This window comes from Ictalurus furcatus, chromosome 14, assembly GCF_023375685.1.
Source record: "Ictalurus furcatus strain D&B chromosome 14, Billie_1.0, whole genome shotgun sequence".
NCBI lineage: Eukaryota > Metazoa > Chordata > Actinopteri > Siluriformes > Ictaluridae > Ictalurus > Ictalurus furcatus.
In genome coordinates this window covers 28,188,494-28,212,936 of record NC_071268.1, presented here as the reverse complement: position 1 = coordinate 28,212,936, position 24,443 = coordinate 28,188,494, and the positions used below count along the sequence as shown (strand labels likewise).

The following is a 24,443-nucleotide window of genomic DNA, read 5'->3' as shown; positions in this document are numbered from 1 at the left end:
AAACCACACGTTTTCACATTGTTATGTCAGGAAATATTTTCCAGATAGACATGCGGTTCTGCCAAATGCTATAAATGTAAATAAATGTAAATGTGTATAAGTGGATATCATAATAAAATCCATCCGGATGCACACACTTTCCAGGTTGTGTCCACAATCAATAATGTGCTCTGTGGCTTCGCAACGAGCGATCGATGGTTTAATTCTACTGAGAGTGTCTTATATTCCCATAGGCTGTGTCTATGTGTGTGTGTGTGTGTGTGTGACTCTTTGCGTTGACCCTCAAGCGTGTATTTTATTAGTACTATCCGTCACTTCATGGTACGCACGATATCGTCAGCTCTACGAAGTTCAGCCTGACATTTCAAACACAACGCCCCTCTTAGCTTTATCGTGATATAATAATGTTATAAATGCCAACAAATTTATTAACACCTGTATTAATTGTTGACGGTCTGAAGGTTAATAATAAATATATTCATATGATCGTTTTCCTAAACTAGGATGTCCCCGAACGTTTTATTCATCTTATACCACGGCGATGTGCCCCGATGAACAGGTTTTATTTATTACAGCACGACCTATTAAAATGCATTTTATCCTTGAATAGTTAGACGTAATGTTGTGGAATGTCCACAGAAATGGCCTCTTTAATTCATTCTTGGTTTCAAGTTCGCAGTAGAGGCTGCAGCTCTGATATCTGATCTCATTTAAGCCTTTCACTTTTGTTCAGATCAACGTGACTCTTTTTTTTTTTTTGCTAAAAGCAAAACAATGTTCATTTCATTTATTTATTTATTTAGCGTTTACTTCCTCTAGTGAACTTTTAAACGTTTAAACATTATATTTTTCACTAAAGATGATGCTCATTTCATTTGTTTAGATATGTGGTGACTAACAGTTCTTTTTATGAGTAAATCTAAAAGGTGAAAGGTGACGTTTCTGCCACCTCATTTACTCTCTCTCTTATTTTTCCTATCCAATTGCCCCACTCCAGTTTCCTTTAAGGTCAGTGTATCCTGTTATCCTGTTGTTATTGTAGTTACAGCAATTATTCTCACTTGTGAGCAATTTCTCTTCATTAGGTTTAAATTTAAATTAAGAAATGTAAACTATTTGTGTATCTGTGAAGAATTTTATATATATATATATATATATATATATATATATATATATATATATATATATATATATACACACACACACACACACACACACTGCAATGCGATTTGAGGATTTGAGCGTAAGCTGTGTTATTCTAGCCTTGGCCCTCATTTCTAGGGTTTAGGAATTGAAGATTAGATTAAAGCAATGTAGGATTTATTTTATAAACAATTCTTCCAGTTATGTTGAGATCAACGCTGCAGAACACTACTAAGCTGTGAAGAGAGCAGGACGGTTAGAAGCATGCTCAGGTCAAGAGCCTGTGATTAATGAATGCCAGCGAATGGATGCTTATGCACAGTACACTGTGAGGCCATTTTTATCTTCGGAGTATGGAGATAGAGGAGGATGTGAGTCAGCGATGGCCGGAGCAGCCTCACATCAGCTGCAGAGGAATTCACTACATCATGAAACCTTAAAGGGTTAAACAGTGGTTTGTTTTTTTGCGATTTTAGAATACTCAGTTGACTCTACAGCGTAATAGCCAACTATTGCGATGTCGAGCATAGAAATTCTGGTGTATTCTCGTAAATAACCCTAACCCTAACCCTAAATATTTACATATGGTTAAAATGCTACGGTAGCTAGCTAACGATTACGGTGTCATTCTAGAAAGTTCACTTTGACTGTAGAACATAACAGCCCACTGCTATGACATCTAACATGGAAGTCCTGGCGTTGGAACCCGTGAACGCTTTCATCGAATGGGTTACAATTAAATAGGACACTGTTGCTAAGCAACAGGGAAATATGAACACCAGGCATAAGGCATAGCTAATGAGAATGTAGAATGTAATCGCCCATTATTGTGACATCACACAATGAACCAGTGGCATATTCCTGTGGAACTTGTGAATGTTTTCGTGTTGTTACCTGTACAATGAAAGAAAACACTGTTGCTAGGCAACTGGACACCGAGCATAAGCTAGCCAATGATTATGTTGTGATTCTAGAATGTTCATTATAACATAATCGCTCGGTATGTTGACATCATCATCATCATCCACTTCTACATCATCACCTGCTTCCATATTTCGATGGAACTCGACTTCTTTCATGTGGTTACGATTAAAAGAACACCAAACGCGGAGAAAAATCTCATTTCTTTTACCGTCGCAGCGTGCTCTACTTCCTGCAGAGCAGGTCTATGAGGCAAAGAGCGTTTACTACGCAAACTGATACGAGTGTAAGCATTGAGGAACATTAAGTGGTGCCTGGGGTGTGTTGGTGTACGGTATGTAGTGTGTAGGGATTAGAGCAGTGTGAAGTGCAAAGAAGTGACTGGTGTCCCTCAGCAGTCTATCTTAGCACACTATTCACACATATGAGCAATCTTAGCCAATCTTAACCAAGCCACCTACTGGCATGTTTGAAGCCGTGGGAGGAAACTGGAGAACCTGGAGAATATCCATACGGATATGGAGAGAACATGAGAAACTCCACACGAGCTCCGAATCAAACCCAGGAACAATGGAACGATGAAGCGGCAATGCTAATGCCCTAAATTACAAGACGAGCATATTAAAATATTAAGCAAAACTATAAATAAATAAAAAGTTAATAAAAAAGTTCATTATTCGGCCGTCCAGTACGCTAACAGACATCGCAGGTGTACGCTTCCCGCTAAAACCCACCCACCTTCTTGGGAAGTGTTTATACACGAGTCAGAGAGCATCCACAGGCTGCTGTGCACATATAAACACAAGTCCATGTGTGTAAGCCTGCATTTACATATTCTTTCCATAAAGCCTGGACAGGGATAGTGATGAGCTTCATAAGCAGCCTTCTGTAACCCCGACAACACCGGTAACCTTTTGTTTTGAGACACAATATACAAAGAAGCGATGCTAAAACAGCAAACAAATGAGTGTAGCTGCAGAACTGCTTCAGTCCTCGAGCTCATTGTGTCTTCTGCTAAAAATAGCTTCAATCGACAAAGCAACAACTCATTCGGTTTAGCATTTGGAGGACTGTCTCTGGAGAGGTTTAACGCTCTCTCTCTCTCACACACACACACACACACACATAAAGTTTAATCCACTTTATCTGTGATCAACCCTTTTCATTCCTAAATTACATTACAAACATATGAAGGAATGTAGCATATATATATATATATATATATATATATATATATATATATATATAATACATATTAATATAACAAATATAATATAACCTACCTAATGTAAGAGAAGTGCAGTGTCATTCCACGAGACTACAGACACTGTTCAGAGATTCCTGCATCGTGCTCTTGATCCGATGATCCAGCGTGCCAGTGAAGGCAGAATTATATAAATCACATGAGAGCAAGGATCATGGGACTTTGCTGCAGTGAACCACCTCATTCATTCAAAAGCCTGAGTGCTTAAAACTTTTACACACCTGTCCTGACTCTCGAGCAAGTATACGATGGATTGTACAACAGGAAGTAGTGCTCTAAATACACTAAACCTGTTGGTGACTTGGTACCTGTTCTGTTTTGTTGGGGGGAGGGGTTGGGGTTTGTTCACAAAACAAAGGTCTGGCTAATTTTTGTCATAATCTTACAATAAACAATACACATTACCTGTCATAATCCCAGGCATTTCTGCCATATCTTCAGACAGATTCTCTTCTAATCATAGTCAGTCATTAACAGAACAAGTTTTTCATCATCAACACAGCCATTTCTTACCCTACCACAGGTCTTGGACTGACCACGCAATTTTAACATAACCACTGACAGGTTTTACAGGTTTTACGTCTTAAAAACCATCCAGTTTTATTACACCAGTTTTGTCTGTCTCACTAGTCTACACGGGAAATTCTGAGTCGGACATTTTCCGTGTCCTGATTGAACTATTCAGGGTCAGTAATTCGATGAAGCGCATGACATCCGTTCTGCTATCTGACTCTCTATAGCCACATAACCGTAATGCAATTTTCTGAAATTACTCGTAACACAAACAGTGTACAGTCATACAGTAGGTGTGGTGATGTTCGGTATTTTCCTCGAATACCCATTCTACAATCATTTGACCTTCTGCAACAGCGTTTCTCAAGCCAGTCCTCAGGGACTTTAGACAGTTCACATTTTTGCTGGCTCTCAGCTCTCAGTGGACCTCACCTAAGCCACACAGAAAACCGAATACTTGGTACAGGTGATTTGGGAGCTGAGAGAGTGAAACTCTGGAATCCCTGAGGACTGAAATGAAACCTGTGGAACTAGAGCTATAGGGCCCCAGTTTGCCAATCCCATTACATTGTGTAGACGTGTGTTTTCATCATGTAGACGTAGCTCAACTTAGCTCAGCTGGTTTAAATTACAGACTCACAACTGTACCTGCAAAGTGGTACAACTATAACATTGCGTGGTTCAAATTGTAATGCCACTAAGAAAAGATGATAGCATGCATTTGCTTATGCACATCAGGACAAATCTAGTTAAACTTGCATACAGCTCCCAAATCACCTGCACCAAGTATTCAGTGTTCTGTGTGGCTTGTTTTAGGTCCAGAAACTGTCAGTGGTTATGGTAACTAACAGAGGTTAAGGCAAGGGTAAAAATAGCGTGTGATATGGATAAATGTATCTGTGTTTATGGTTAAAAGTGTCTGTGGTTATGGTTAAAAGTGTCTGTGGTTATTATTAAAAATGTGTCTGTGTTTATGGTTAAAAGTGTCTGTGGTTATGGTTAAAAATGTGTCTGTGTTTATGGTTAAAAATGTGTCTGTGGTTATGGTTAAAAATGTGTCTGTGTTTATGGTTAAAAATGTGTCTGTGTTTATGGTTAAAAATGTGTCTGTGGTTATGGTTAAAAATGTGTCTGTGGTTATGGTTAAATGTGTCTGTGTTTATGGTTAAAAATGTGTCTGTGGTTATGGTTAAATGTGTCTGTGGTTATGGTTAAAAGTGTCTGTGGTTATTATTAAAAATGTGTCTGTGTTTATGGTTAAAAGTGTCTGTGGTTATGGTTAAAAATGTGTCTGTGTTTATGATTAAAAATGTGTCTGTGGTTATGGTTAAAAATGTGTCTGTGGTTATGGTTAAAAATGTGTCTGTGTTTATGGTTAAAAATGTGTCTGTGGTTATGTTTAAAAGTGTGTCTGTGGTTATGTTTAAAAGTGTGTCTGTGGTTATGGTTAAAAATGTGTCTGTGGTTATGGTTAAAAATGTGTCTGTGGTTATGGTTAAATGTGTCTGTGGTTATGTTTGAAAGTGTCTGTGCTTATGGTTAAAAGTGTCTGTGTTTATGGTTAAAAATGTGTCTGTGGTTATGTTTAAAAGTGTGTCTGTGTTTATGGTTAAAAATGTGTCTGTGTTTATGGTTAAAAATGTGTCTGTGGTTATGTTTAAAAGTGTGTCTGTGGTTATGGTTAAAAATGTGTCTGTGGTTATGGTTAAATGTGTCTGTGGTTATGTTTGAAAGTGTCTGTGTTTATGGTTAAATGTGTCTGTGTTTATGGTTAAATGTGTCTGTGGTTATGGTTAAAAATGTGTCTGTGTTTATGGTTAAAAGTGTCTGTGGTTATGGTTAAAAGTGTCTGTGGTTATGGGTAAAAAAGATGTCTGTAGTTATGGTATAAAGTTAAAAGGAATTGTAGCTGAATCAAACGTATTTCTGTCCGAATATGAAACACACCGGAGCCGCTTCACACTCCTGAATCTTTCTTTCCAGTTCACTAGGTCAGTGCTCTTCAAAACTCAAGCTACTAAACTGGAGTTCTAAGGTACAAATGCTTGTCAGTATAGTGATACACTCATCCTGTGTAGCTTAAATTACTAGGCACATAGCTGTGCGGGAAGTCATTAAGGTACACAATTGGACGCCAAGGACCACTGGTATACCTTCGAGGGTACGTTTGTATCATTTATACCTTGGGGAACAAAAAAAATGCCTGTGCAGTGCTTTTTTATTCTGAGCTTATTTCAGCTCTGCAGAGACACAGCTCCACAAGTAAAGAATGTAAAATGCAGTAACGCTGCTGCTCCGACTCCGTAAGCAGGCTTTTTATGAAACGTTTGGCTAATCGTTGTGTGATATATTGTACAACTGAAACACTGAACAGTTCAGGAATGGAAAGCTGAACACTGGTCTACAAATTGAGACTGTACATGTCAGAATCGGCTTGCTAGCATCAGCAGTCTCACCGTTTCACTCTCCTCGGGCACCAAATGTTTAATAGACATGTCAGTAGAAATTCAGCACAACCTGCATTATTCAAAACGGTTGTTTAGATTTCTGACTATTTCAGATCTTTTTTTTTTTTTTTTAATGTCAGGATGTAAATGCCAACGACATGGAGTAAAATGCCACCAGACTTTCCTCTGGTGATCCTTTGGTTCTCTGCAAGACATGACCTGAAAGTAGATAGTGTGTGTGTGTCTGGGGGAGGGGGGGGGGGTGTTGTGTTGGTGGGTGTTTTCATACATATGTATGCATTTATTAGCCTACATGACGCAGCAGGATGTGGGTCCAGACCCAAAAGAGGGAAACTTGAATGTCAAAATATCAGAATGCATTTCACATGCCAGAGCATGCATGCTCATTTACAGACATGTCCCAGTTGATACGTGTGAGTGAATTAAAGTGAATTAAATGACCATAACCACAGACAGCTTTTCCTCTAACCACACACCATAACCACAGACAGCTTTTCCTCTAACCACACACCATAACCACAGACAGCTTTTATTCTAATAATGACCATAACCACAGACAGCTTTTCCTCTAACCACACACCATAACCACAGACAGCTTTTCCTCTAACCACACACCATAACCACAGACAGCTTTTATTCTAATAATGACCATAACCACAGACAGCTTTTCCTCTAACCACACACCATAACCACAGACAGCTTTTCCTCTAACCACACACCATAACCACAGACAGCTTTTATTCTAATAATGACCATAACCACAGACAGCTTCTCCTCTAACCACACACCATAACCACAGACAGCTTTTATTCTAATAATGACCATAACCACAGACAGCTTCTCCTCTAACCACACACCATAACCACAGACAGCTTTTATTCTAATAATGACCATAACCATAGACAGCTTCTCCTCTAACCACACACCATAACCACAGACAGCTTCTCCTCTAACCACACACCATAACCACAGACAGCTTTTATTCTAATAATGACCATAACCACAGACAGCTTCTCCTCTAACCACACACCATAACCACAGACAGCTTTTATTCTAATAATGACCATAACCACAGACAGCTTCTCCTCTAACCACACACCATAACCACAGACAGCTTTTATTCTAATAATGACCATAACCACAGACAGCTTTTCTTCTAACCCCACACCATAACCACAGACAGCTTTTCCTCTAACCCCACACCATAACCACAGACAGCTTTTCCTCTAATCCCACACCATAACCACAGACAGCTTTTATTCTAATAATGACCATAACCACAGACAGCTTCTCCTCTAACCACACACCATAACCACAGACAGCTTTTATTCTAATAATGACCATGATCACAGACAGCTTTTTTTCTAACCCCACACCATAACCACAGACAGCTTTTCCTCTAATCCCACACCATAACCACAGACAGCTTTTATTCTAATAATGACCATAACCACAGACAGCTTCTCCTCTAACCACACACCATAACCACAGACAGCTTTTATTCTAATAATGACCATAACCACAGACAGATTTTATTCTAATCATGGCCATAACGACATTTAAATAAAACCTATTAATATTTGTACAAATATATTTATCATAACCAGAGACAGCTTTTATGACAGACAGAATTTAAGACAGCCACAGACTTTTTTTAGCCTAACTGCAGAAAGCTGTGTTGGTTAAGAGCAGCTGAATATGACCTGAACAACTGACCAGTAAATCTCAGATTTAGGATCTACAGACAGGGTTCATTCTAACCACAGAAGTGATTTTAGCGTGTTTGTGTATGTGTGTGTGTGTGTGTGTGTGTGTGTGTGTGTGGTTCCTCTCAATACTTTCTAATTCACTGGTTTCTAATCAGCTACATTGTGTTCTCTGGTGGCCTTACATAAAACATTGTGAGGAAAGTCATTGTAACTGGAAAATGGTCTTATTGAATTAAACAGCGGAGAAGCAGATGCTCTGGGCTACTTATTACACGATACATATTAAAATGACTCTTCTCTCCTTGCGACGTAACTTTATCTCATCCACAGTGAACAGTTAAAAGGACTAGGATATCTTTACTAGCACTGCTTGTGTGTTTACAGGCTAAAACAGACGTATTTAGTCAAGCTACATTAGTGTTTGGATCATGGTACAACACACGACAATTCCCACAACGTAAGACAAGCTCTGCACATTTTTTTAATGCTAAATTACACCTGCCTGGATTTCTTAATGTTTAGCAAGCAGTTACGATGTCGAAGTATGCTTCAACTACACAACAATGTTTAGAAAATTGCAGCACAACGGTATTAAATCGCAACACAAGATAAGACTGCATAAATAGGGCATTGAGTCTGTGCATAGATTCAGATAACTTTGTTGTTTTTTTGAACAGTAAAACTGGATTTTTGCTTCTCTCATCCAACGTGTTCTGGATTAACACATTAACAAGAGCATGTGAGCTATGCCACAACAGAACCTGATCGTATTAGCACCCGACCATAACACAACAGTGTTCACATTAGACCTTAACAAAATATGAAACCATTAGCCAACAACAATACATCAATAACCCACAACATGATAGTACTAGCACGTGACCACAACACAACAGCATTAGAATTATATCACAACATAACATGGCAGTATCACCATTAGCCCACAAAACAACACAGGAGTCTTAGCTGGAAATATTTAACTCTTATTTTTGCAGAAACGTTTGAGCTCAGCTCATGTTTTGTGTTAGGCTTTCACTGTTTGCCAACACTGCTGTATCCCTTATCTCTAGGTCATGGTACAGCATTAGCAATTACATATTTTAATGAAATGGAAAAGAAAATCAAATGATAACCGACTATGAATGAACAAAAGGTGGAAAGGATGCAGGAACACAAAAAGGAATGAGCTTCTAAAAGACGTAGCATGAAACAGTAGGAAATAAAAGGTTGCGATGGGGTAACAACAGAACAATTGTTAAAAAAACAAACTAGCTAGCTAATGTTAGCAGTGTTTTTTTTTTTCCCTTCACATCATCCCGAGAAAGCACGACCCATAATCCCCTGATTTTTGCTGTATGCCACAAAATTGGACAGGAATAAAAAATAAATAAATAACTAAGAGAAGCTCAGTAGCAGTTATTCTAGCATTTAGCAAGCTTGAATTATTTTCTGAGTGTAGATCGTCACTTAAGCTAGCTAGCTAGCATTACCAGGATAAAATTACACCAGGACAGAGCATTATTGCTTGATTTGTTTTCTCCACTTGGAAAGAAGAAAATAAAGCGCTACGTGAGCAGGCAAAGAATTAGCGTCCGTTATCATGTCCGTTAATATAACTTTGGGTTCATTTAACTAATGCTAGGAATTAGCAAACCTGAGACAATAAAAACAAGATGGCTGCAGAGGTAAGAAGAAGAAGAAAAGAAGGCGGGGGGATTAGCTTCCATTAGTGGTTTGATTTTATGCTGTGTTCAGTCAGGAGCATTTGAATGCTAAATATTAGCCAAGCTTGGAATTCTGAGCCAATAAAAAAACAAACAAGATAAATGTCTTGTTCTCATGGACACATCCTGTGAGCGTAAAGCTGTGTAAACTGATCGCTAAACCCTCAGTGTCACAGATTGTTCATCTTCTCGTCCTCTATTATAAATCAATATTTACTATACTGTAAATCCCTGAACACACACTCGTGTGTGAGCCACTACACTGTGTTGAGTGTGTGTTATACGTTATTGCTCCCTACAGTCCTGCCTCTTATTATTCATCATCAAGCTGTTTGTGTGTGTGTGTGTGTGTGTGTGACTGACAGAGCTACACAGCGTCCCATACGCTCAAATAGGTATACACTCCGTTATATGTCACATCTCATATAGTACGTGGATCATGTTATATATATATATATGTATATAAAACATGACCCACGTAATATATGAGGTGTGACGCATGAGGTATTTATATAAGCTAATATGTGTACACACTTACATAAAATCACATACATTACCCACGGGAGTAACGTGAATAATATGTGACCGCATGTGAAATTGCATTTCAGCATGTTATGTGAACTCAAATAAATGCGTGTGAATAACGTGTGACAAATATTTTTAAAGAAAATTTAAATAAAGTAAATAAAGAAATAAAAAAACAACCTACGTGAAATTTAATGCATTTTGTAGAAAGGACGTGTAAAGAATCACGTGACATAAATGAATCATTTGTAAAAAGCAATATATGTGACAGTATATAAATCATCTGATCACGTAAAAAAAAAAAAAGTCTCTAAATATGTCAGTTTCACATTTAATAAAGTTCGTATAATTACGCGTATGACGTCTAAACCGTGAGCAATATACATACGGCAGCTTACGTTTACACATAGAGTATATGATATTTAAGGCAAGGATGTGAACTCTAATAGTTGTATATTTACATAATATGTACAATATGCATTATGTAAGCTGTGTGATTTAATGTAGGATACATATGATACTCATGTGAGATACACACATTTATATATATATACTATGCATGTAAATTATCTCAAACGAAATGATATGATAATGTATGTTATTTTATTTAAAATAGTTTTTAAAGGTAAATCAGATAGTATGAACAATAGGAGTAAGTATGGTGTGTATGTTTAAACAGTTCTATATATATTACACACATGGTAAGGATGTAAAAAAATATGTTTATGTAATCTACTGTCTCTCTCTCTCTCTCTATATATATATGAGAGAGAGAGAGAGAGAGAGAGAGATAGATAGATGGAGATATAGCTAGAGATATTTCTATACATGTGGTGTGTGTGCGTGGGTATTTGTGATATCTATATATGTGATGGTTTGATATTTATATGTCAATTATTCCAATCTGATTTCTATGATAAATAGGGTGTGATATAACGCATGATATATATGTATGATTCATATGTAAGATATCAGAACATATGGATGTGAGGAATAAGTCATGATATGCACGTTTAAATTCTTCTATATGTAATATTACAGACATGATAAGCATGTCAACTGAGATATACATATCTACAGTTGCAATCAAAATTATCCACACCCCCAATACATATCAGGTTTATTGTCAAACTTTACAGACTTTCAGCTGTTTGCGATGAACAAATCAAATAAAAGCAGTTGAAATAGTTCAACACAATGAATGCCTTAAGCGGTTTCCCCAAATTCAACTGAAAATGCAACTTATAATGATTTCTCCAGTCTCAAAACTATTCACCCCCCTGAACAGAATCCCTCACAGCAGCACAGATATGCAGAACAGGTGTTGTCTCGAGCACACCTGATGCTAAACTAATCAAGGGCTTCATTAGTTGCAGCAGATGTGCTTGAGCTGGAACACATGAAATACCTGAACTGGCTAGGGGTAGAAAATGTATGAAATACCTGCACTGGCTAGGGGTAGAAAATGTATGAAATACCTGAACTGGCTAGGGGTAGAAAATGTATGAAATACCTGGACGGGGCAGAAAAAGGAAGCCATCAAGGCTGCAAGCAGATTTGTGAGAAGGCAGGTTGTGAAAAACCTTCGAGTGACTGTAAAAGACCTGCAGCAAGACTTGGTGTAACAGGCTCTGAGGTTTCAGTGAGCACAGTAAGGCACGTACTAAACGCAGAAGGTTTCCATGACAGAATACCAAGACGTTCACCACTACTGACCCAAAAGCACAAGAAAAGTCGCGCAAAATCATATAAATAATCCACAGAAGTTTTGGGATTCTCTTCTGTGGAGCGATGAAACTAAACTGGGACTTTTCAGCACGATGGATCAGCGGTCTGTCTGGAGGAAGAAGGATGAAGAAAGAACACTCTGTCCACAGTCGAGCATGGTGGAGGCTCGGTGATGCTCTGGGGCTGCTCTGCATCCTCTGGCACTGGAAACCTGCAGCGTGTGGAAGGTGAGATGGATTCATTGAGGTATCAGGAAATCCTAGGAGAAAACCTCATGCCGTCTGTGAGGAAGCTGAAGCTTGGGCGTCATCGGACCTTCCAACAGGACAATGATCCCAAGCGTACCTCAGATTCCACCAAGGCTGGGTTGCAGAAGAAGTTCCATCCTATAGGACCATCACAGTCACCTGACTTGAACCCCATAGAGAATCTCTGGTGGGATGTGAAGAAGGCGGCTGCAGCACAAACCCAAGAATATTACTGAACTGGAGGCCGTTGCTCATGAGGAACGGGAGAAGGTTCCTCAGGAACGCTGCAGAAGCTCTGCATCTCGTTTACAGCAGGTCAGAACAGTAAAAGGAGCTCTACTGAGTACTAGAGATGATCGCCATGAAGGGGGTGAATAATTTTGAGACTGGAGAAATCATTATAAGTTGCATTTTCAGTTGAATTCGGAGAAACCGCTTGAACCATTCGCTGTGTTGAACTATTTCAATCGCTTTTGTCTGATGTGTTCATCGCAAACAGCTGAAAGTCTGTACATTTAGACAATAAACCTGATTTGCACTGGGGGTGAATAATTTTGATTGCACCTGTATGTATGATGTTAATGTGTATATACTGTATAGTGTGTATGATATGCACATAATATGAGCATAAGCCATATGAGTAATAAATAGTAATGTAATAAAAAGCTATTCAGATGTATTCAAGTTAAATATGTGAGTTTATATAAGTTAGAATGTAAATAGAACTGGACCCGTTACAGATCAATTATTCCTTTGTAACGTGCATGGAAAAACAGGCTGTAACTCTAATATAGATGACATTTGGGAGGTATATGTTGAGCACGCGCTACGATCCGCGCCATGCGACACACAGTGCACACAACGCACGCGGCTAAACAACGTCTCGCGCTTCCCTCTCCGTAATGATCTCATTAATGTCGGTATAATGTCTCACCTGTGCCGCGAGACCCCGCTCCGGTCCACACCTTCCCCGCTTTGTCCCGGTTCTCTCCCGGTTCTGTCCGCTCCTAGGGCATTAACGTGGAGTGTGTATTGCGCTCCTGTGTATCTGTGTGCGCGCGCGTGTATGTGTGCTCAGATTTCCGTGCATCGGAGGAATAAATGCGCGGCTCTTCACCGCGCTACTGCCGCCGCCGCCGCTGCTGCTGCTGTCGCTGTTGTCATGGTTACGCACCATTCAGTCGCAGCACGGGACTGCGGCGCGCGCTGACCGCCTGCGGGAACGCGCTTCAGCTGCCGACGGGAGCGCGCTTTATGCTATGAGAGAGCGAGAGAGAGAGAGAGAATTAAGAATAAGTGCCCCTGTCACGCTCTCTCTCTCTGTATGTCTCTCTATCCCTATGTCTGTGTGTGTGTGTGTGTGTGTGTGTGTGTGTCCTTGAGAGCTCGAGGTGAATGTTAATTTCTGGCAGAGACGGATTTTACCTCACGTAATTAATAATAATAATAATAATAATAATAATAATAATAATATAATTGTATTCACTTTTATTATCATCACTACTACTTTAATAAAGCATGCAGCAACAATTCGTTTCAATAAAACACAAAATACACTGTAAATGTGTGTTTTTACAATTTGCATAATATTTTAATTTTATTCAGATATATTTGAATTAGATTCTACAGATCTGTGTCGATTTTAGAATCTTTCCAGTATATTATTCAGCATTTATTTTATGCAAATAGAACATGCACATTACAATCACATACTGTATTTATAGACAGTGTATAGGAAATATATTAGAAGTAGTATGTTTATTGTACAGCGATTCCACAGTGAGTTTGGAACAAGTTGAGGAACTGTAACTTGTTGACGCTGGGATACCATTCATATTAGATGTCCTGTAAGAGTTTTATTGGAAATATGTTCCAGGATTAAAGCTGAAGTCTCAGCACAGGATCATGTGTACACAGGGCCGCTGGATCAGGCCGTCAATGTAAATGTAGTGTAGAATACTGCACTATGCGCAGTGCGTCTCTCTCTCTCTCTCTCTCTCTCTCTCTCTCTCTCTCTCTGTCTGTCTGTCTGTCTCCAGGTCACCGTGTCCTCTCTCTGTTTAATATCAAGACAGATCTAATGCAGGCAAAACAAACCCAGCTGTACATCTCACATGTCCTCCTGTTCCTGGTGTCACACACCCAGTGTAACTCATTGTCTTGATGAAGCAATCAGGTGCTTACACAAATCACATGTGGTATCTGTATCATATGTATGTTATACTTAGGTGCTGGATTTAGGTGATAGAAGTGTATAAAATATTTCTCACTGATAAAAAAGGTCAAATGTTCACTAAAGTATCCATATTCCATATATTTCCATGTACGATAACATCAATGATACGCCCATGTTTCCATATATTATAATATCAATGACACGCCCATGTTTCCATAGCTTATAATATCAATGACACGCCCATGTTTCCATATTTTATAATATCAATGACACGCCCATGTTTCCATATCTTATATCAATGACACGCCCATGTTTCCATATACTATAACATCAATGACATGCCCATGTTTCCATATATTACAATATCAATGACATGCCCATGTTTAAATATTTTATCATTTCAATGACACGCCCATGTTTCCATATAACATCAATGACACGCCCATGTTTCCATATATTATAATATCAATGACACACCCATGTTTCCATATACTATTACATCAATGACACGCCCATGTTTCCATATACTGTAACATCAATGACATGCCCATGTTTCCATATACTGTAACATCAATGACACACCCATGTTTCCATATACTATAATATCAATGACACACCCATGTTTCCATATACTATTACATCAATGACATGCCAATATTTCCATATACTTTAACATCAATGACACTCCCATGTTTCCATGTACTGTAACATCAATGACACGCCCATGTTTGCATATATTATAATATCAATGACACGCCCATGTTTCCATATATTATAACATCAGTAGCACACCCATAACACCATAACATCTCAGTTAACCTGTTCCCTGAGAAGGGAACGAGGTGTTGCGTGAGCTTCACACTGTGGGAAGTGCCCTCGCGCAACTGCTATATGAAGTCAGTGTAAACTCACACCTATTTATAGTCCTGACGTGGCATTTTGCGCGTCGCATGACTATAAAATGGCGTCTGTAAACCACCTCATCAGCTTCTCTTTGTCTGTGGCAATTTACAGGCATACTCCAGTATGACAAAGCTGTGCAATGTCTCATTTCCTTCTTAGGGAACAGGGTTACATGCGTAACCCAGACTGTCCCTTTCAAAGGGAACTAAACAGTGTGTGAACTTCACACTGTGGGAACGAGTATAGCCACTCCTTCATACTAAGGGTATGGCCTGCCACAGAGGCTCCATCAACTGGAATATGATAACCACATAGACCCTAACTGTAGAAGGAGCCAACTTTGCAGAGAACCATTCCTGTAAGAACTCCAGGAATGTAGCCATTGTGCACTTTGCTGGGTCTCACTGATCTACCTAGTGTTTAAAATGGTCTCTACAACCGTGGTTGAGAGACCGGAGTCTATGTGCCTGTGCCCCTCAGAGGCCAGACTCATAGTTTCCATAATTCCGGCTGAGGGTGATAAATCAACCCTCTGGCTTGAGACAATAGATCTCTGTTTAACGGGAATCTCCCAGGGAGTGCTTTCCAGCTTTCCAGTAGAGATATTATCTTCGTGAACCAAATTCGAGCTGGCCAATCCGGTGCTACTAGCAGCAGACGTAGACGGTCTTGATGAACTCTTGCTAGACCCTGTGGGAGCGATTGTGCGAAACGTGTACAGACATGACCTCAACTCACCCACTTGTGGATGGAGCCTTCAATCCCCAGGTTTCAGCCCCTGCCTCAACAGGATGTCTGCCCCCACATTCCAGTTGCCCAGAATGTACATTGCACTCACTGACACAACTTTTCCTCCGCCAGAGAAGAATTAGTTGAGCCTGCCTCAACAGGTGGTGTGAACGTAATCCTCTCTGGTGGTTAATATATGAGACCACTACTGTATAAAAAAAGAATATATATTCAGAAGTCTGTATTTTTAATGTGTTTTAAAGACATCTTGCAAAAGGGGGGCCTCGGTCAAATGTTAATGCCATCTGGGGGGCCTTGCACTGGAAAAGTTTGGGAACCCCTTATATAACCCATGGTGACCTCTCAACTGAGGAGAAGAATTTCAGTGCCAGGAGTTCGGCCCACAGTTCTAGGTGATTTATATGCCACACTAGATGAGGGCCACTCCAGAAACCTTGAGGGAGGTGTCTGACATTACTGTCTTGTGATAAGAGATTCCCCTAGAGCAGGGGTTCCCAAACTTTTCCAGGGCAAGGCCAGCCAAGTGGCATTAATATTTGACCGAGGCCCCCCGTTTGCAAGATGTCTTTAAAACACATTAAAAATACAGACTTCTGAATATATCCCCATTTTTTTTTATTAATAATTATATCTTACATCTTTACATTACATTACATTACATTAGGAATTGATTGTGTGTGTGTGTGTGTGTGTGTGTGTGTGTGTGTGTGTGTGATTGTCTGAGAGTGAGAAAGAGAAAACATACTAGTGGGAGTGATGGGCTTGGTGGCTCTGACACAGTTTGTTGAGGCCCCACGGGTGCCCCTGGTGGCCCCCACTTTGAAAACCCCTGCCCTAGAGTATGTCACAAGGATAGAAACTAGGAACACCTCCAAGTTCTCACAGCACATAGGGATCGCTGCGTGACACTGATTACTTTCCACTGAATGGTCTCATGTGCAATGGGCCCAATAGTATGACGTTGGCTGCTGGTGCCATAAGTCCCAACAGTCTCTGTAGAGACTGGAGGGGTTGCCCAGACCTAACCTTATCTTGCTCAGTGTTGATAAGATTGACCCTACGCGTGTTGGGGATAGACATGCTCTCATCATATTCAAATCCAATATAACCCCTAGAAAAGTCTTTTTCTAGAAAAACTTTCGGGGAAAGTTGCTTCTCTCAACTGGAGAAGCAACTTTCCCCGAGGTTCAACCGGAGCTCCAAGCTCCTCATCTTGTGCGAGAACAACATCTCGGTGCTGAATCGCCAACTTCCTGGACCCTGCTAGAATTAACCAGTTGTCCAGGTAGTTTAGCACACAGATGCCCTGCAGTCGCAAAGGAGCCAGCATGGCATCTATACACTTTGTGAAGGTGCGAGAGGATAAAGCGAGTGAAAGGAAGAACCGATATTGATATGCATTGCCTCCAAACGTGAACCTCAGGGACTTCCTGTGACTGGGCAATATTTGAATGTGGAATATGCGTCTTTTTTTAGATCTATCGTCACAAACCAAACCTCAAACTGAGTCTGTTTAACGATAAGTTTAAGCATCAACATCCTGAACCTGTATGGCCGAAGAGTATGGTTCAGATGACACAAATCTAAAATTGGCCACATACCCCGTCTTTTTTGTGGGCCAGGAAATAATTGTAAAACCTTGCTCCCTCAGAGAAAGAGGTACATTTTCTATGGCCCCTTTGTCCAAGAGAGATCTCCTTCCTGAGCTAACGTCAGGCTCGGCATTGTGCTGACTACTGTGGTGAGCACAGCTCTGAAACAGGGGGATCGAACTATGAACTGGACCCAGAACCATTTTCTATCGAGGACAGAACCCATGGAGACACATTTGGCAGTAATTTCCATAGTGCCAGATGGTCTTTAGTGATGTTAACTTTCCACATTTGATTGGAGGGAAGGCATCAGATTTTCATTGCCCTGTGACAGCTCACTGACCAGTGAAAACTGAAAACTCTGGACGACATTGACTAGGGGAGCCCTACAGAAATACTGGGGGCTAACTGCCCTAACAACCTCTTGTCCCCTGATACCTCTGTCCGTAGCCCTTCAGAACCTCTTCTTTTTGCATTTTTGGCACAGACTATCATTTTTAAATCAGGCCTACTTGCAGGCTGCGACTGTGGCTGCCCAGTCTCCCTGGCTTTCTGTGGGGGGAGGCGGTCCACCACACTTGCCTTCTGTGCCTCCCTCACAATTCAGCAGGTCTGTCCAGTAGGCCTGCACCACTGCCATTGTATGCCAAGACCCACAAGCAAGACACACTGCTTCATAGCCCGCCCCCCTGATTTTGCTGACATCGAAGTAGAGAGGTGGCTCACAAACACCTTCTCCACCTTCGGCATAGCAAAATACCCGTACTGTTTATCCTCTATGATGGCCAAATAATCCGACATTGAGGGGTTATAAATATGGCTTTCCCTAGAAGTGTGACACTTCATGGTGCACTTTCAGGAAAAAGCTGAGTTTTCTGCCGTTTTATGGAGCGCTCTCCTTCTCACTGGCTCCCTCCTCTGGCTCCTCGGAGTCAGAAACGGTGGGTTGACTCTCCATACCGGTTGGAGAAGTCGCTCTTCGGCTGAGAAGTGAGACAGCAGAGTGCGGAGCTGCTTCATTGTGCCTTTTGTATATATATATTTCACAATGAGTGCAGTCAGCCCCCTCGAGGGCTGCTACAGCATGCTCCACTCCCACAAAAATGATGCACTGGCTCCCCCCTCTGGCTCCTCTGAGTCAGAGAAGGTATGGTGACACTCCATACCGGAAGGAGGAGTCGCTTCGCGAGCACCAAATCCCGGAAGCGGAGAGGCGGATCTGGAGGAAAGCGCGAGAGATAGAGCAGCGCTCATCTCCGATTCCCCCTCCATATCCATACGGGACCCCTAGGATCTGAGCTGGCTGGCTGCCTCAACAGCGAGTCCTGAGGTTCCGAAACAGCGGGCGCTTCCCACAGCGTGAAACTCACCCGATGTTGAGTTCCCTTTGAAAGGGAACATCAATGACACACCCATGTTTCCATGTAGTATAACATTAATGAGACTGGCATTTCCATATAGAATAAAACCAATGACAAACCCATGTTTCCATACAGTATACAGTAACTGTGTTTATATATGAACATAATCCTACAATTCAACAATGTAATATAATTCAACAGAGACAGAGAGAGAACATTATCACATGGTTTGAAATCCCAGTCATGGTATTAAACCTCACAAGTTGTTTTCTACATCTGCGTGTGTGTGTGTGTGTGTGTGTGTGTGTGTGTGTGTGTGTGTGTCTTTTTCTGTCTGTCTCATTCACTCTCTATCTGTATCTCTCTCTCTCTGACACACACATGCACTAGTATACAATGTGTCTCTCTTTCACATATTATATCTCTTACAGTCTTTGTCACCTCTCTCTCTCTCTCTCTCTCTCTCCCCTAGTCTCTCCACCCCCCCCCCCCCCCTTCTCTCTCTTTGTCATATCATGTCTCTCTTTCATGTGTTCTCTTTTAATTCAAATTCACATACAGCTTTATTGGCATGAATTGTAGTTATCCCAATATAATCTTAATAATAAGTTTATGCCTATAATGACAAACCATTATGGGGTAAAGAAAAAAAGATATGCAATGGTAGTTGTGATATTTTTCTTTTCTTTCTTTTTTTTTTTTTTAAAAAGGCAGTTATGTAGATAAACAAACAAACAAACAAACACACATTCATATATAGGTACACATACAGCATGAGAGTTATTTACACATACGTTAAAAGCATTTGCTGATACAGAGAGCGTTACTCTGTAGTGTGTTGTTGCATGGGTATTTTGATTTGTGTGATTTGTCAGTTTTTTCACACAGCGTTACAGCGTGCCCCCTGTGCGCAACTGAGATTCGGACCTGACTATTCAATTCTGCAAGCTATGTAAACATTTAGAGACTATGTGGGATTATAACCGAGAGATTTAAGGCTAAATTTGCCTCGTATTAAATGAACGCTAAACACAGGGCTGAAAATGAACGTCTGGGAAATTTTACTTTCGCTATTGTAAAATGACCTTCCCTTGAAATCTTCCAAAGTCGTTAGAATTCTGGTGCGATTTTGTTTTTTACACACAGTGTTGGTATAGGTTGTGCCCTACTCGCCCCTACTGTTTACACAGATCCCGCTGTAGTTACTAGACTCAAATCTGTCACCATACCTGTATATCATATTTGTAATGAGAGCTCTGTTCCAGCTAGCTATAGGGTAGAGTCTGCCTTGTAGGATGATATTGAAGAGTTTCAAAATGGCTACCGTTTGTTGGATTTGATTATTTTTATTGTCGATTCTAGTCCGGTGAGTTTTCTTATGACTGTAGTCTGACTTGGATTTAGATTCGAATTTTCTCTGTTTTCATAAAGCTCTACAGAGTACGATCTCCAAGTTTTCCCCCATTTTAATTGGCGTAGACCTTGAATTCGTCTTCGCAGAAGTCTCAGCGTCTCTTCACCTCTCCTCTGGAACCCTTTAAAGTTCCACTTGCCTTTAGCACGTGAATCATTTGCACTTCCTGTGTGGCGTGTTTGATCCGTCCTCACACCGACAGCAGGGGAACGGCTCTCCGTGTCTCCCACTCTGTGATTGTCGGAATGATAAATGAGTCTGTCAGAAGATCGTCCTGGGATTAAAGATCTCTAATTGCAGACGTGTGAAGATGGAAGCGTAGAAACATGCTAGGCTTTAAAACAGGTGTGTCTAAGAACTTCTCATAAGCTATCAATTACATCGCAGTTTATGTGAGAAGAGACTGGATGACGTGCCTCTGGGACATTCAGGACTGCAGGGAGCATTTCGGCAGAAATGTATTACTTACACACTCTCGCTCACATGCAGATGAGAGAACACACACACACACACTGACTGTGACTTCTCAAGTAATAATTTAATACCCACAGGAAATTCACAAACGCTGTTGCCCATTTTTAAATAAATAAATAAATAAATAAATAAATAAAGCAATTCTCCCTTGCTTTTCAGGTTACTGATGTTTTTGTAGCTTTAAAGTTTTGTGTGTTTGCCCACCTTTTTTCTTTGTAGTTTCCTCATTAAGCTAGCTTTGTTAGATTTCCCATCTCTTTTAGAAATAACTCACTTTAGATGTTCTATCTTGTTCATAGCTTTAGTTTCTAGCTTACTTACCTTTTTAAGTTTGCTCACCTTTTATTATTTTTTTATAGCCGTCCCACATTTACAGCAAAAAAAAAAATAATCCACTTTTTAACGGTTCATTCAACTTTTTAAAAAATATTTCATTACTTTTATGTTAGATTTTCTCTCTATATGCAAATCCACTTACTCACCCCTAACTATAGTCACATTTTATTTGAGTTCTTAAAGTGTTCCTGTTCACCGACGTTGTGTAATATACCTTCTTCGTGTACTGTACGGTTTACTCACCTTTTTACTTTAAACACCTTTTTTACATCCTAGTAGCGAAGATTAAAACCTGAACCTGAGTGTAAAATAGATTATGGCCAACATTCATGACGTAAACCATGATGTTTAGGCTTCTTTTCCAAAAGGATCTTGAATAAAATTAGTAGGAACTATACGGGACTTTTTTATACTGGAAGTAATGTTTATGATCACTGAGAATAATACAGTCTGCTCAGAGCTGCTCCTGTGGTGGTCCAGTTCCATTTACGTGTAGGATAGGTGGGGGCCAATACTTTCTGTACTGTAGAGCAACAGGACATATATTTTTGGCTCCATGTTTTTGGTGTTGCTTAAAATTTTGTGACCCAGATAAAAAAAATGCCCCATGACAGAACAGCAACGGCAGTGTTTGAGGTTTTAAATCTGACCTTTCCGCCTTTCTACATTCAGCTGGACTAAGATTTCTCCAGAAACAACACTGAGCTCACACACCTGCTCATTCTCACTTCCTCAGAGTGAAAACAATAGATTCTTGGATATGTCCAAGGGGGGAAATGGTAGAAAGACTGGAAAAAGCGGTTCTGACTGAGGAAGAATGGGTTATTGATTCATTCATCATCTTGGCTTTTGTAAAAGAAAAAAAAAAAAAGTAGTGTGAGGAATACATTGACGTGAAGCTTCCAGCTTACAAAATGATGTCATCAGGACATTGTCTGAGCAGCCACAAAATTCATTAGAACTTTATATGGTAGGATCAAGTAAACTTCTGCTTGTGACCCAGGGTCAGTTACCGGGAGCTCATACTCAACAGCTCCACCACATCACAGCCACATTGGAAGATCCAACTCTGCTGGAGCAGCATCACTTCCACCCAGAATGTTCTTTACTGTTTACTGTCTCTTTACACCAGAGACCTACAGTAGATAAGATCATGTTCACTCAGACTGCTCACCAAAGAAGTGAGACTGCAAGTCTCAGTTGGTCCTGCAACTCTTATTAAAACTATTCTCAGTTTGAACAGGAATTCGGAGAGGATTTTGACCATCATGCATCAGAGCGCTCCACAGAGAACAGCTACTAACAAGGCAAACAACCGGCAGCTGATTAGGTCATGAATTTCCATACATCCGTCACTGAAAGTTGATGGTATGACGCCATGTTGAAAACCATGTTTCACTGATCTAGCATGCAAAGAGGCTCTCGCTCAACAAGTTTATCCGGCTAGTCATCTGCACTTCTTCATGCCATAGAAGCCATACTTAAATGCAGTTCTCTCACTTTATGAGCAACTTGAACAGGAAAGTATGGTCATGCCAAGTACTCTTGAGAAAGAGAAACTATTATTGGAGAAGGGAAGGTCATTGTTTGTGTAGTGCGGAAAAAAAGCACATTTTTTTTGATTATATATTGAGATCAATCTTCTTCACAATGATATAGGTGGACACCACAATTACACGTGAAACATGCAAATGCTTATTGCCTGTATATCTTGAATGGTGCTCACAGTGGCAGTATTTTCCAGCCCTCGTTGATGCAAGACCAGCAGGGACCTTCCTTGACAAGGAAACAGCTAAGCTTCTAAAGAACATAAAGCCCTGTATAGCATCCATGCTGTAGACGGAGGTCTGTTAGGGAGTGGTAGTATTCACACAACCGTGATTCCTCGAACAGTGTCTACACACTGCTCCATTCAGAATCACTCTTGTTCATGGTAACAAAATGTCCTCATAATCCCACAGTACTCGTTTATCCCTTGCTGACACCCATAATCCCACTTTTTCCTACACTGTGCAGTGAAGACACTATGAATACCTGGTGGTCTAGCTAATGCTCCTTTAGTCTTCCAGACCTTTGTCGCCAAGGTACTGAGAGAAATGCTGAATCAATTTGACATCATATACTGTATATATTGATGACATACTTGTATATTTCTCTTCATAGACTGAGCGTGTGGACCATGATTATCAAGTACTAGATACACTCATGGATACACTCGATCAAATGAATGTGAAACTTAAAGTGGGAATTTCATCAACCATCCATTTCCTTCTCCGGCTATGTTCAAATCGGATAAGGTGTCAAGAGGGATGAGAAGAAATTGTTGAAATTTCTTCCTGGCCTCAACGCATAACCAAATTAAAAAAGGTTCTGCAACAGTTCTTGGGTTTTGCAAACGTTTATTGAAGGTTCATTCAGCCGTATTGCTACACTTTTTTACTGAACCACTATTGGCTGTAGAGTTCTAGCACAACCTCTGCCACTCTCACCCACCTCCTGACCAATTCTTAGTCCTGCACCATAAAAGGAGAAGCCTTTAGTTGTCACGTACGCATTACAGCACAGTGAAGTTCTTTTTTTCCGCATATCCCAGCTTGTTAGGAAGTTGGCATCAGAGCACAGTGTCAGCCATGTGTCTGCATCCTTGTAGTAGAGGGGGTTAAGTGCGCTACTCATGGGCTCAACAGTGGCAGGTTGGTGGTGCTTGAACCCCAGAGCCTTAACCATTGAGCCAAAACGGCTCTGGGACATAAACTGCTCATGGACATTCAACATTCTTTCAATGTGAAAGCTGGCCATTGCCTTGTGTCTTGAGCCATTTTATTGTTATTGTCATGATCATGTATGACCCTTGCTCTGCTTCTTTGACATTATTATTATTATTATTATTATTATTCTTGCATTACCCTTGTACCCGGATTACTGCTATCACTGGTATTTTGACCTAAGACTGTTCTTAGAACTCTATTTGGATTGTGGACACATGGTAATTTGGATGCTTTCTCCTCATACTTTGACTCCATTGTTACACACATGTGATGATTTTTTTTTATATATACAATATGAACATGCAGGTTACATGATGTTAAACTTGTAGCTATAAACGTTCATTATTTCTTATTGACATTAGACTTGTAGCTCCAGTGCAAAACTGAACAACAGGAGACATTCGAGGCGAAATGCTACATCATGTA

General features: G+C 40.3%; 1 protein-coding gene across 6 annotated transcripts in view; it reads right to left on the bottom strand.

Annotated features, from left to right (window-relative positions):
- fam135b (family with sequence similarity 135 member B) overlaps positions 1-13,563 on the bottom strand; it is a 74,046-nt gene extending 60,483 nt beyond the window's left edge. For 3 of the 6 annotated variants that reach the window (XR_008387659.1, XM_053641339.1, XM_053641340.1), the window contains exon 1: positions 13,178-13,563. The gene's annotated coding sequence lies outside the window, so the exon portion shown is untranslated. The remainder of the gene's footprint in view (positions 1-13,177) is intronic. The other 3 variants (XR_008387658.1, XM_053641338.1, XM_053641337.1) reach the window with 1 other exon arrangement.
- Between the last annotated feature and the right edge of the window lie 10,880 nt (positions 13,564-24,443).